Source organism: Rutidosis leptorrhynchoides, chromosome 2 (assembly GCF_046630445.1).
Source record: "Rutidosis leptorrhynchoides isolate AG116_Rl617_1_P2 chromosome 2, CSIRO_AGI_Rlap_v1, whole genome shotgun sequence".
In the NCBI taxonomy this organism is placed as follows: Eukaryota; Viridiplantae; Streptophyta; class Magnoliopsida; order Asterales; family Asteraceae; genus Rutidosis; species Rutidosis leptorrhynchoides.
The window spans coordinates 96,238,634-96,251,155 of NC_092334.1; positions in this window are offsets into that span (position 1 = coordinate 96,238,634).

Sequence of the window (12,522 nt, forward strand, 5' to 3'; positions counted from 1 at the left end):
TATGTTTTTCAAAATGGTCATCAAGATGTCGTTTTTTCGACGGAAATGACTACCTCTTTCAAATATGACTTGTAACCTGTAACTCTGACTATAAAACACTACTTTTTCAGTTTATTTCTAAATATTACAGTTCATTTTGAAACAATAGCAATTTGATTCACTTTAAACGGAGTTGTAATGAATATTTGGCGAGCAAAACAAAATCTGCTAAAATTAACGTTGTATGGAAGAAATTTATATTGTAAAAACTATATTAACCATTCCTTGCTAACTTTTCCTATATATATTTGGACATGTTATCATTAGTATAACAAAATATTATATATCTTAGTTAATTCCGAGATTGTATATATATATATATATATATAATAATCTTGGTACATTCCATGACAATAAGTATACAATACGTTTTGATAAATCCTAAGACAATAAGTATACAATACGTTTTTATAAATTCTAAGACAATATGTATACAATATGTCTCTGGGTTGATGCAAATACAATACTTATACAATACGTCTCTGGCTTGATGCAAAGACAATACGTATACAATACGTCGTGGGGGGTAATTCTAAGATTATATATATACCGATTATTGGACTGTTGGACATTTCGGACTATTTTGAGCTACTAACAAAGGACTACTAACATAAAAATGTTAAAAATTAATATATAAGTATTCTATGAACTTGTTTTATTTTATTCACATATCGTATTATTATCTGAATCATTATTATTGTTATAGGTTCGTGAATCCAAGGACGGCAGGCATATTTTTAATAAGCTAAAAACTTATTATTAATATACTTTTACTACCGTGAGTATATAGTCCCATTTTTTTATACTCTACAAATATTTTGGGATGAGAATACATGTATTTTATATTTTACGCCATGGACACAAGTACTTAAAATATATTCTACGTTGAGTTGTACCACATTGCATATCTTCCCTAATAGCTTGGTAACTAATATTTACATGTTGTAAGAACATGTAAGCGCGAATCCTATTGATAGATCTATCGGTTTTAACAACTCCAACCGGGCTAGTCGCTCTAGTATCGTAAAAGGTTGCATAGTACTTCGTTTTTACTACACTTGGTACAGTGTAGGGAGATTTCATAATAAAGGGAATATGCCACATTTATGGTTAAGTATGGTTACCGAAGCGCTCAACAACTTATAGAATATCTTTATTAAAATATTTATAACTATGAAATCTGGTGGTCTATATTTATATCTGTGACGACCCGGGAAATTTTCGACCAAATTTAAACTTTATCTTTAGATAATTTTGACACGATAAGCAAAGTCTATTTAATCGGATCTCAAAAATTCTGAACTGTTGTTATACATCCAGTTAACCTTTGACCATACCCGACGATTCACGAACAAATGTTGTAAATAAGTACATATGTATATGTAAATATACTAAAAAGAATAAGGGTACATATTAAATTAAATTAATACTAGTACCATTTAATCAATTGAATTAATGTGTAGAATAATATACAAAATAAATAAGATGTTATTAAAGTAAATATATATAAATATATATATGAATTATGTATTATTAATATTATGATATATATATAAATTTGATACATTTGTTTTATTATATTATTATTATTAACATTATTAGTATTGTTAATATCATTATTATTATAACCAGAAGTAAGAATTTTATATGTTAATTAATATGATTAATATTAGTATTTTGTTAGGTATTATTATTTAAAAATATTAACATTATAGATTATCAATATTATTATTATTATAAAAGTAATATATTCTATTAATATTATCCTTAATAACATTATTATTAACATTATTATTAACAAATATTAATATCAGTATTATTTATTATTATAAATTATATTATTATTATTATTAGCATTTTGATTATTAGTAATATAATTATAATTGTAATTATCAAAAATCAATTATATAAAATAGCATATATAGACTTGGAATTCAGAAATTGTTTTACGTAAACATCAAACTGTACCAAATTTTGTTTTTATCCCTCAAATTTGTTAAACAACTGTATAATCGTACCAATCAAGGGAATAAAAATCTATATGTTATTGTTTTAATATCTAAGCGATTTAATCTTGTCTGAGTTCTGTTAAACGTCCATCTCAATTAATCACATCATGTTTTATTTCAATGATACATCACATAATATATAACAGTGATTTCAATTGGGAAATAAAAGATAGAAAAATAAAGAAAACCACAAATACTTCTTTTCACCTTCTTTATCCTTCTTTTCTTTATCATCAACCAAACCATCTTCTTTGTGTTCTTCCTCGTTACTATCATCAACATGAATCACCACCTTTCCATACAATTTACTGCTTCTTTTCATTTCCTTGTCACCAATAAAACAAACTGTAAATCACCATCCCTCTTGTTACTAATTGTTTTCTATTTGCACGATGATCACCAATACAATCACCACCATAACCGTCGACACCTATCTGCAAATAAACCACACCATCGAAACCATGATTTGCAGCAGCTGCTACACTATAATATTTCTATTTTGAAACCGAACACCACTTACCGTTTCTTTACACTACTATTTTCTTTCTGTTTATACTTCATATTCATCATCATCGTGTATTGCTGATATATGGATCAGTTCCAAACCAAAATAATCACCTCTTCCTTTCCCTATTATGCTCGTCCAGCTGCAAAAGTATCTCATGCCTACTTAAACAATTCTGTCGAATAAAGAGGGTCACTTTAAAACCCAATTTAATCATCACCTCATTTATATATTAGTTGGAATGATCATAGTGGGGTCTTTTAATCTACTCTTGTTTAAATTATTCGACTTTTGAGCTGTGCCTTTCTTTATTCTTGGCCGAAAGTTACCAACTAAAGGTTCCCACTTGATCATTTAAATATGATACTTTGTTCTATTGTGGGTCAAGGGCATCAAACCCACATGTCACATGCGATATTCAAGGTAATGATGATGTTAGATTAGATTAAAATGATGTTAGTTAAGATGATGATGAAGTAAGAAAATCACGATGATAATGGATAATTATGATTCAATATAAATAAACGATTGGGTATGATTTTATGTGAATCTTCAAGGTGTTGATGTTGTTATGAGGATGATACAAAAATAATGATAATAACAATAACGGTCGTGATGATTAGGTATGATAACAATGATACGTGATGTACATGAGAATGATAGAAACGATGATGATTATCGTTGATGGTAAACTGAAACATACAGAGATACTAATTCGGTTTCGTTATAGATTAATAAGGTTGCAAATGGAATGGATTTTCTGTGATCAAATAAACATAAGTATGGGGTCAGTACTGAGTCAAGAATTCGGACTATAATGTTGGCCTGTTCGAAATTGGGCTGAATCCATCGTAAATGTCCTGATGGGCCGAGATTCAAACACCTTGTTGGGCTGTGACCCAATATGCATGCAGGCTGCTTCTAAATCGAGATAAATATAATTAAACTAGAAGTTAAATCAGAAAAGCAAGGTAGAGGAATTGGTTAAGGGTGTTGTTGGGTATGCGAGAGGTCAAGGGTTCGAGCCCGTGCGTAGGCATCTTTATTCTTTTTGGGACTCTTTCATTGTGAGGTAGTTTTCCTTATTAATTTTGATTATCATTATTATATTTATTATTATTACTATTATTAGTTTTATAATTATTAAGATAGGTATTACTACAAATGTATGATGTATGATAGAAACCCATTTATAGATACAAATACGAATATTATTATTACTAATGTGTTTACTAATATCATTTAAAATAAAACTTTAACATTTTACTACTAGTATAACTATTATTACTATTATTAATATGATTATTAGAAGGGTTATAATTAAACTTATAACCATAATTAACAAAATAGATATCTCTGTAATTATTATTATTATCACTATTAACATAAGTACTACTATTATTAATATTATCATTATCATTATTAGCATTATTATTAAAAATTAGTATTTGTACAACTATATTATTATTAAGAGAATCAATATTAGTAAAACTATCATTTTTATCATAGGTATTAATATCTTTACCTTAATAGTATTATAAATATTAATTTTACAAACAAAAGAGACTTGTATTTAAAAAGTATATTACATACTATATTTTCATATGAAATATTAATAACTGTAATAATAACTAAATTACATATATTGTATAAAAATATTTTAAGATATTATAAGTAGTAATAAACACATATATAAATATTGAATTCAACACATTATATATCTATAACCATAAGTTACAATTTAATAAAATATTATAATAAATATATATATACGACATTGTTTAATTACAATATTATGTGTTAATATATATATATATATATATATATATATATATATATATATATATATATATATATATATATATATATATACATGATATAGGTTCGTGAATCTGAGGCCAACCCTGTATTGTTCAGTTGTTCAATGTCGTCATATGTATTTTTACTACAAAATACATTAGGTGAGTTTCATTTGCTCCCTTTTTAAATGCTTTTGCAATATATATTTTTGGGACTGAGAATACATGCGCTGCTTTTATAACTGTTTTACGAAATAGACACAAGTAATCGAAACTACATTCTATGGTTGGATTATTAAACCGAATATGCCCTTTATATTAAGTCTGGTAATCTAAGAATTAGGGAACAGACACCCTAATTGACGCGAACTCTAAAGATAGATCTATCGGGCTCAACAAGCCCCATCCAAAGTACCGGATGCTTTAGTACTTCGAAATTTATATCATGTCCGATGGAGGATCCCGGAATGATGGGGATATTCTTATATGCATATTGTGAATGTCGGTTACCAGGTGTTCAATCCATATGAATGATATTTCTGTCTCTATGCATGGGACGTATGTTTATGAGAAATGGAAATATGAAATCTTGTGGTCTATTAAAATTATGAAATGATTATTTATGATAAACTAATGAACTCACCAACCTTTTGGTTGACACTTGAAAGCATGTTTATTTTCAGGTATGAAAGAAACGTTCCGCTGTGCATTTGCTCATTTTAAAGACAGTATTTGGAGTCGATCATCGCAATGGAACCAGTTGTTGGTGACTTCGTCCAGATGGTTTAGGACGGGTCCTTTCAATATCGATGCTAGTTTTAAACCTATATATCTCACCAACCTTTGTGTTGACTATTTAAGCATGTTTATTCTTAGGTCCTTAAGAAAGTCTTCCGCTGTTGTATTATCTGAGCAATATGTGCATGGAGTCTCATGCTTTTGTTTAAATGAAGTGTTGCATTCAATAAAACCTTTGTCATGTATTATATTCGACTGTTATACCACGTGTGTAGTATTTGGAAACCGATGTATTATGGGGATTATTTCTTAAATAATCGCCCACTTGTTTAAAACATGCATTATGTATAATAAGGGTGTGTCTTTTTATGAAACGAATGCAATATTTTCTAAAATGTATCATATAGAGGTCAAATACCTCGCTATGGGACCAATAAATAACGTACAGCGTTTATAGTAATATGGACGAGTCGTTTCAAGTACCAGGCCCGTTTATATATATATATATATATATATATATATATATATATATATATATATATATATATATATATAAATTTATATAAAAAAAAATAATATGTAATAAAAAAACTTATATTTTTAAAAAAATACTTATTAGTTTTAATTTTTAACAAAAGAAAAATAAAAATATAAACTTTTTTAATTTAAATAGAAATATATTTTTATTTTATATTTTTGTATTTTAAAACTTATATAAAATTATATTTTTACAAAAATAGCTTAAAAACTAATATTTTTTTTAATAGAGTTTCACTTTCGGCGTTGTTGAGTTCCCCGGTAGCGGCGCAAAAAATACTTGATGTTATGCGAGGTGTATACGAAATAGTTATATTTTTATTGCGAAATACTATTAAATACGATACAATTTTACACAAGTTATTTATTTATTTATTGAATGGATATACCTAAACCTTGCTACAACACTATAGGCAGTGTACCTAATCGTAGAGTAGTGTAGTTTTTAGTAAGTTCGGTTCGTTCCGCAGGGAGTTAGCCAAGTTTAACTCTATATTTTTTTAAACTATATTTGTATAAATATATATATATATATATATATATATATATATATATATAAGTATTATTATTATTATTATTATTATTATAAAAAGGGGGTTTTACCGTTTAATGATCGGTTTGTCGATTTTAAAACTTTAGTCACAATTAAAACATAATGTAAAATATTAAATATACAAATGACTTAATTTAAGGCGTAAAGTAAATGACGATAAATAAAAATGCGATAATTGAAAGTACGATAATTAAAAGTGCAATAAATAAAATGACAGTAAATAAAAGTGCGATGAGATATAAAATAAAGGAATTATGCTTATTTAAACTTCTGTAATCATGATGTTCGACTTGTTGATTTTAATTTATTACCATGGGTTAATTGTCCTTTGTCCTGGATTATTCGATATGTCCATCTGGTTTATGTCCATAACAGTCCATCAGTCATAAATATAAAGTGTGAGTGTCCTCGTCAGATTATCCTTATACCCGAAGTCAAATATTCCAACTAATTGGGGACTTAAACTGTAACAAGGTTTTAATACATTGTTAATGATTACACCAGGTTATCGACTGTGTACAATCCAAGGTTTTAATACTTTATTAACAATTACACCAAGTGTCCTTGTATGTAATCCACCCCTGTTTTAATGAGTCCATTGACTATTAATCCATTCCCGTGTCCAGTTAAATGAACAATTATTAGTACTTATAAATATCCCGCCCATCGTGTCCGATCGAGTGTATATGGTTATTTATAGATACGTCAAATTGTAAATCTCTATATTAAATTAACGAACTATCATTCAGTTAAACAAATATAAAGCCCATTAATAGTCCATAGTCCAATTTCCACAAGTGTCGGTCTTTTGTCCAAACCCCAATTATGGTACAAAGCCCAATTACCCCGTCTTAATATTTAGTCCAACATCACGATTACTTCGGCTTAAATAAACATAATAATAACTTAGCTACGAGACATTAATTTAAAAAGGTTAAACATAACTTACAATGAGTATTAATTGCGTAGCATTACAAGGACAGAGTTTTGACTTACAAACTTAAAACATTCGCTAACATAACCTTATTATTATTAAACTTTAATATTAAAATTATAATTAAAATATAAATATAAATATATATTTGAGAGATAGAGAGTAGATGGATATATTGTGTACATAATTCAGCCGAAAACGTTGCAATTTATAGGACTTGGCCAGCTACAGGCCCTCATGTAATCGCATGACTTTAACACTACCTGGCCATGCGATCGCATGGCCAGCTGTACCAGCTCACATTGTCAATTAAAACATGGGCTGCTGAGTTTTTTTAATATATAATATATATAATTTTATATAAGTATATATATATATATATATATATATTATATTATATTCTTGTGCCTAGTTGACTCGTAATGTTAGCTCCGTTGAGTTGCGCGTTGATAGTTGGTTCATGCCTCGTTTCTGGATTTTCGAACGTCCTTTTGTACGATTTAATATCTAGTACTTTGCGTTTCGCGGCTCGTACTCTTGTAATTTTGAGATGTTTCTCATCAATAAATTGAACCTCTTGGATTGTACTTTGTACTTTTTAGCGTTTTGGTCATTTGTGTCTTCAATTCGTCGAATCTGTCTTTTGTCTTCACCTTTTATTATTTAAACGAATATCACTTGTAAATAGAACAATTGCAACTAAAAGTTTGTCTTTCTTGAAGGATAATGCTATAAAATATATGTTCGTTTTTAGCATTATCACAGGTTGAATTGCGCCTTTCGTTATGCAATGCTCTTTTGGAATACTTGGTTTGATTTTTGCAAAAAGTTTTAACCTCGTTTTACTCTTTGGTCTTATTTTGTAGCAGAAACTTTTGATCTTTTATAGAATTTTATAATCCTCAGTGTTTTATAATTCGGAAAGTTTTAAATTTTTGTGAAAGATTTAGTTTTTCAACACTTGAGGATTCTACAAGAATTGTTATGTGCAACATTTGCTATCCCACACTTTAAAATAACATTGTCCTCAATGTTAAGGATACGATGTATCCCACACTTTTGGGTTTGAAAGAGTTGTTATGCTATTAAAAGTTTATGTTGGTGGGGTTGCCAATCCTACACTTAGTTTTTAAAGTGGTATAGTAGTTTGCGTATATTCTTATTTGAAAAAGTGGTGAAGACGTAGTACTCCCCTATGGTTGCAAAGCATACAGTCGGATGGCATGCCAACTATAGGTTCTTCAATTCTTGTGCCGGCGTCATCCTCGTTCAATTCGTCCTTGCTCCAAGTCGTGCTTCCATCTCGTATTGTCTCGATCGTCATTTGTTAGTGACGTTTTATTCATGCAATTGTTATTCTAAATACCATACATACTAAAAACATAAAGTAGTTATGCCCTAAATCGAGTGTACAAACATAAAGTAATAGAGTATCATAAGTGATTATTCAAATATTCCAGAAATAAATACAGTCATGGCTGAGGTGGAGGGTAGGGTAAGGAATACGATACGCTGGTGCGGGGCTGTCTCGCTGGTCAAAGTGCTGATTGCCCTTCATCAGTCATCTCCTCATCTGTAGCGAATTGTTGTGCCAATTCCGCCGTGTTCATCCTAGAAGATACCCTGAACTGAATCTCATATGACCGTGTGATCAGTCCTGTAAGCGATGATGTACTCGTATGAATCATAGGCCCCGTACGCCAATTCTGCCATTCTTGCAAATCGCTTCCCAAATGTGGGTTCATACCTATATTTTCTATACCCTGCGTGACTCCTTCAGTCATATAGCGGCTTGCAGCCTGATCCTGAAATGTCCTGTTCATATCGATTATAAACGTTTCATATTAATTGATCTATTTGCGAGGTTTTGACCTCTACATGAGACGTTTTTCAAAGACTGCATTCGTTTTTAAAACAAACCATAACCTTACACACTACCAACACATCACACTTACACACTACCAACACATATTGGTTTACAATATTAATATGTTACAACAAAGTAAATCTCGAATGCAGTTTTAAACAATAATATACAATCATGCTGACACCGAATCTTGTCCATATTTTAGCATGCAACAACGGAAGCTCTTAATAATCACCTGAGAATAAACATGCTTTAAACGACAACAAAAATGTTGGTGAGTTATAGGTTTAACCTATATATTTATCAAATCGTAATTATAGACCACAAAATTTCATATTTCAATATACATCCCATACATAGAGATAAAAATCATTCATATGGTGAACACCCGGTAACCGACATTAACAAGATGCATATAAGAATATCCCCTATCATTTCGGGAAATCCATCGGACATTGTAAAAAAACAAATTCAAAGTACTAAAGCATCCGGTACTTTGGATGGGGTTTGTTAGGCCCAATAGATCTATCTTTAGGATTCGCGTCAATTAGTAGATCGGTTTACTAATTCTTAGGCTACCAAGCAAAAGGGGCATATTCGGCTTCGATCATTCACCCATATAATGTAGTTTCAATTACTTGTGTCTATTTCGTAAAACATTTATAAAACTGCATGTATTCTCATCCCAAAAATATTAGATTTTAAAAGTGGGACTATAACTCACTTTCACAGATTTTTATTTCGTCGGGAAGTAAGACTTGGCCACTGGTCGATTCACGAACCTATAACAAATATGTACATATATATCAAAGTATGTTCAAAATATATTTACAACATTTTTTATTACGTTTTAATGATTTGAGTTTATTAAGTCAGATGTCCTCGTTAGTAACCTACAACTAGTTGTCCACAGTTAGATGTACAGAAATAAATCGATATATATTATCTTGAATCAATCCATGACCCAGTGTATACACGTCTCAGGCTAGATCACAACTCAAAGTATATATATTTTTGGAATCAACCTCAACCCTGTATAGCTAACTCAAACATTACTGCATATAGAGTGTCTATGGTTGTTCCAAATAATATATATACATGGGTCGATATGATATGTCAAAACATTTGCATACGTGTCTATGGTATCCCAAGATTACATAATATATTAAAATACATGTATAATACAATATAAGTTAGCTAGGATATGATTAATATAGATTTGTTACCAATTTTCACGTAGCTACAACAAGCAAAATTATCCAATCTTGTTTTACCCATAATTTCTTCGTTTTAGATCCGTTTTGAGTGATTCAAGTTGATATGGTTTCATATTGAACTTAAGTTTATGAATCTAAACAGAAAAAGTATAAATTTATAGTCGGAAATACAGATTACAAGTCATTTTTGTAAAGGTAGTCATTTCAGTCGAAAGAACGACGTCTAGATGACCATTTTGGAAAACATACTTCCACTTTGAGTTTAACCATGATTTTTGGATATAGTTTCATGTTCATAAGAGAAATCATTTTCCCAGAATAATAGCTCTTAAATCAAAGTTTATCATAGTTTTTAATTAACTAACCCAAAACAGCCCGCAGTGTTACTACGACGGCGTATACACGGTTTTACGGTGTTTTTCGTATTTTCAGGTTTTAATCATTAAGTTAGCATATCATATAGATATAGAACATGTGTCTAGTTGATTTTAAAAGTCAAGTTAGAAGGATTAACTTTTGTTTGCGAACAAGTTTAGAATTAACTAAACTATGTTCTAGTGATTACAAGTTTAAACCTTCGAATAAGATAGTTTTATATATATGATTCGAATGATATTATGAACATCATTACTACCTCAAGTTTTGTGGATAAACCTACTGGAAATGAGAAAAATAGATCTAGCTTCAAAGAATCCTTGGATGGCTTGAAAGTTCTTGAAGCAAAATCATGACACGAAAACAAATTCAAGTAAGATTTCCACTCGAAATAAGATTATTATAGTTATAGAAATTGAATTAAAGTTTGAGTATGAGTATTACCTTGAATTAGAAAGATATCTTACTATAGATAAGAAAAATTTCTTGAGATTTGATGATCACTTGAAATGGATTTGCAAGATTGAAAGTAAGCTAGCAAACTTGGAAGTGTTGTTGGTGTGTTCTTGAGTAGTTGTTTTGTAACTTGGTTTATGTATGGATTTATGAACTAGATTGAGCTAGATTTTGATGAAGATGATGAAGAATACTTAGAACAATGGAAGAACACTTGAGAGAGTTTAGTTTGATGCATAAAAATTGAAAAATGAAAGTGTTTATGGTGATGATTGAAAAAGTGATGTAGGTACTCCATATAAGGTCACATTAGTTTGTAATTTTATGTAATCATTCATGCTAGTTGCCAAATTATGGTTCCCACATGTTTAGGTGACTCATATGGGCTGCTAAGAGCTGATCATTGGAGTGTATATACCAATAGTACATACATTTAGAAGCTGGGTATTGTACGAGTACGAATACGGGTGCATACGAGTAGAATTGTTGATGAAAATGAACGAAGATGTAATTGTAAGCATTTTTGTTAAGTAGAAGTATTTTGATAAGTGTCTTAAAGTCTTCCAAAAGTGTATAAATACATATTAAAACACTACATGTATATACATTTTAACTGAGTCGTTAAGTCATCGTTAGTCGTTACATGTAAGTGTTGTTTTGAAACCTTTAAGTTAACGATCTTGTTAAATGTTGTTAACCCATTGTTTATTATATCTAATGAGATGTTAAATTATTACATTATCATGATATTATGATGTATTAATATATCTTAATATGATATATATACATTTAAATGTTATTACAACGATAATCGTTACATATATGTCTCGTTTCGAAATCCTTAAGTTAGTACTCTTGTTTTTACATATGTAGTTCATTGTTAATACACTTAATGATATGTTTACTTATCATTTATCATGTTTAAATATAGTGTATCAGTATCTTAATATGATTCATATGTATTTAATAAGACGTTGTTATAACAATAATCGTTATGTATATCGTTTTCGTGTTTCTTAATTCAATAGTCTCATTTTTATGTATATAACTCATTGTTAAAATACCTAATGAGATACTTACTTATCATAATATCATGTTAACTATATAACTATATATATATATATATATATATATATATATATATATATATATATATATATATATATATATATATATATATATATATATATATATATATATATATATATATATATATATATATATATATATATATGTCATCATATAGTTTTTACAAGTTTTAACGTTCGTGAATCGCTGGTCAACTTGGGTGGTCAATTGTCTATATGAAACCTATTTCAATTAATCAAGTCCTAACAAGTTTGATTGCTTAACATGTTGGAAACACTTAATCACGTAAATATCAATTTCATTTAATATATATAAACATGGAAAAGTTCGGGTCACTACAGTACCTACCCGTTAAATAAATTTTGTCCCGAAATTTTAAGCAGTTGGAGGTGTTGACGTATCTT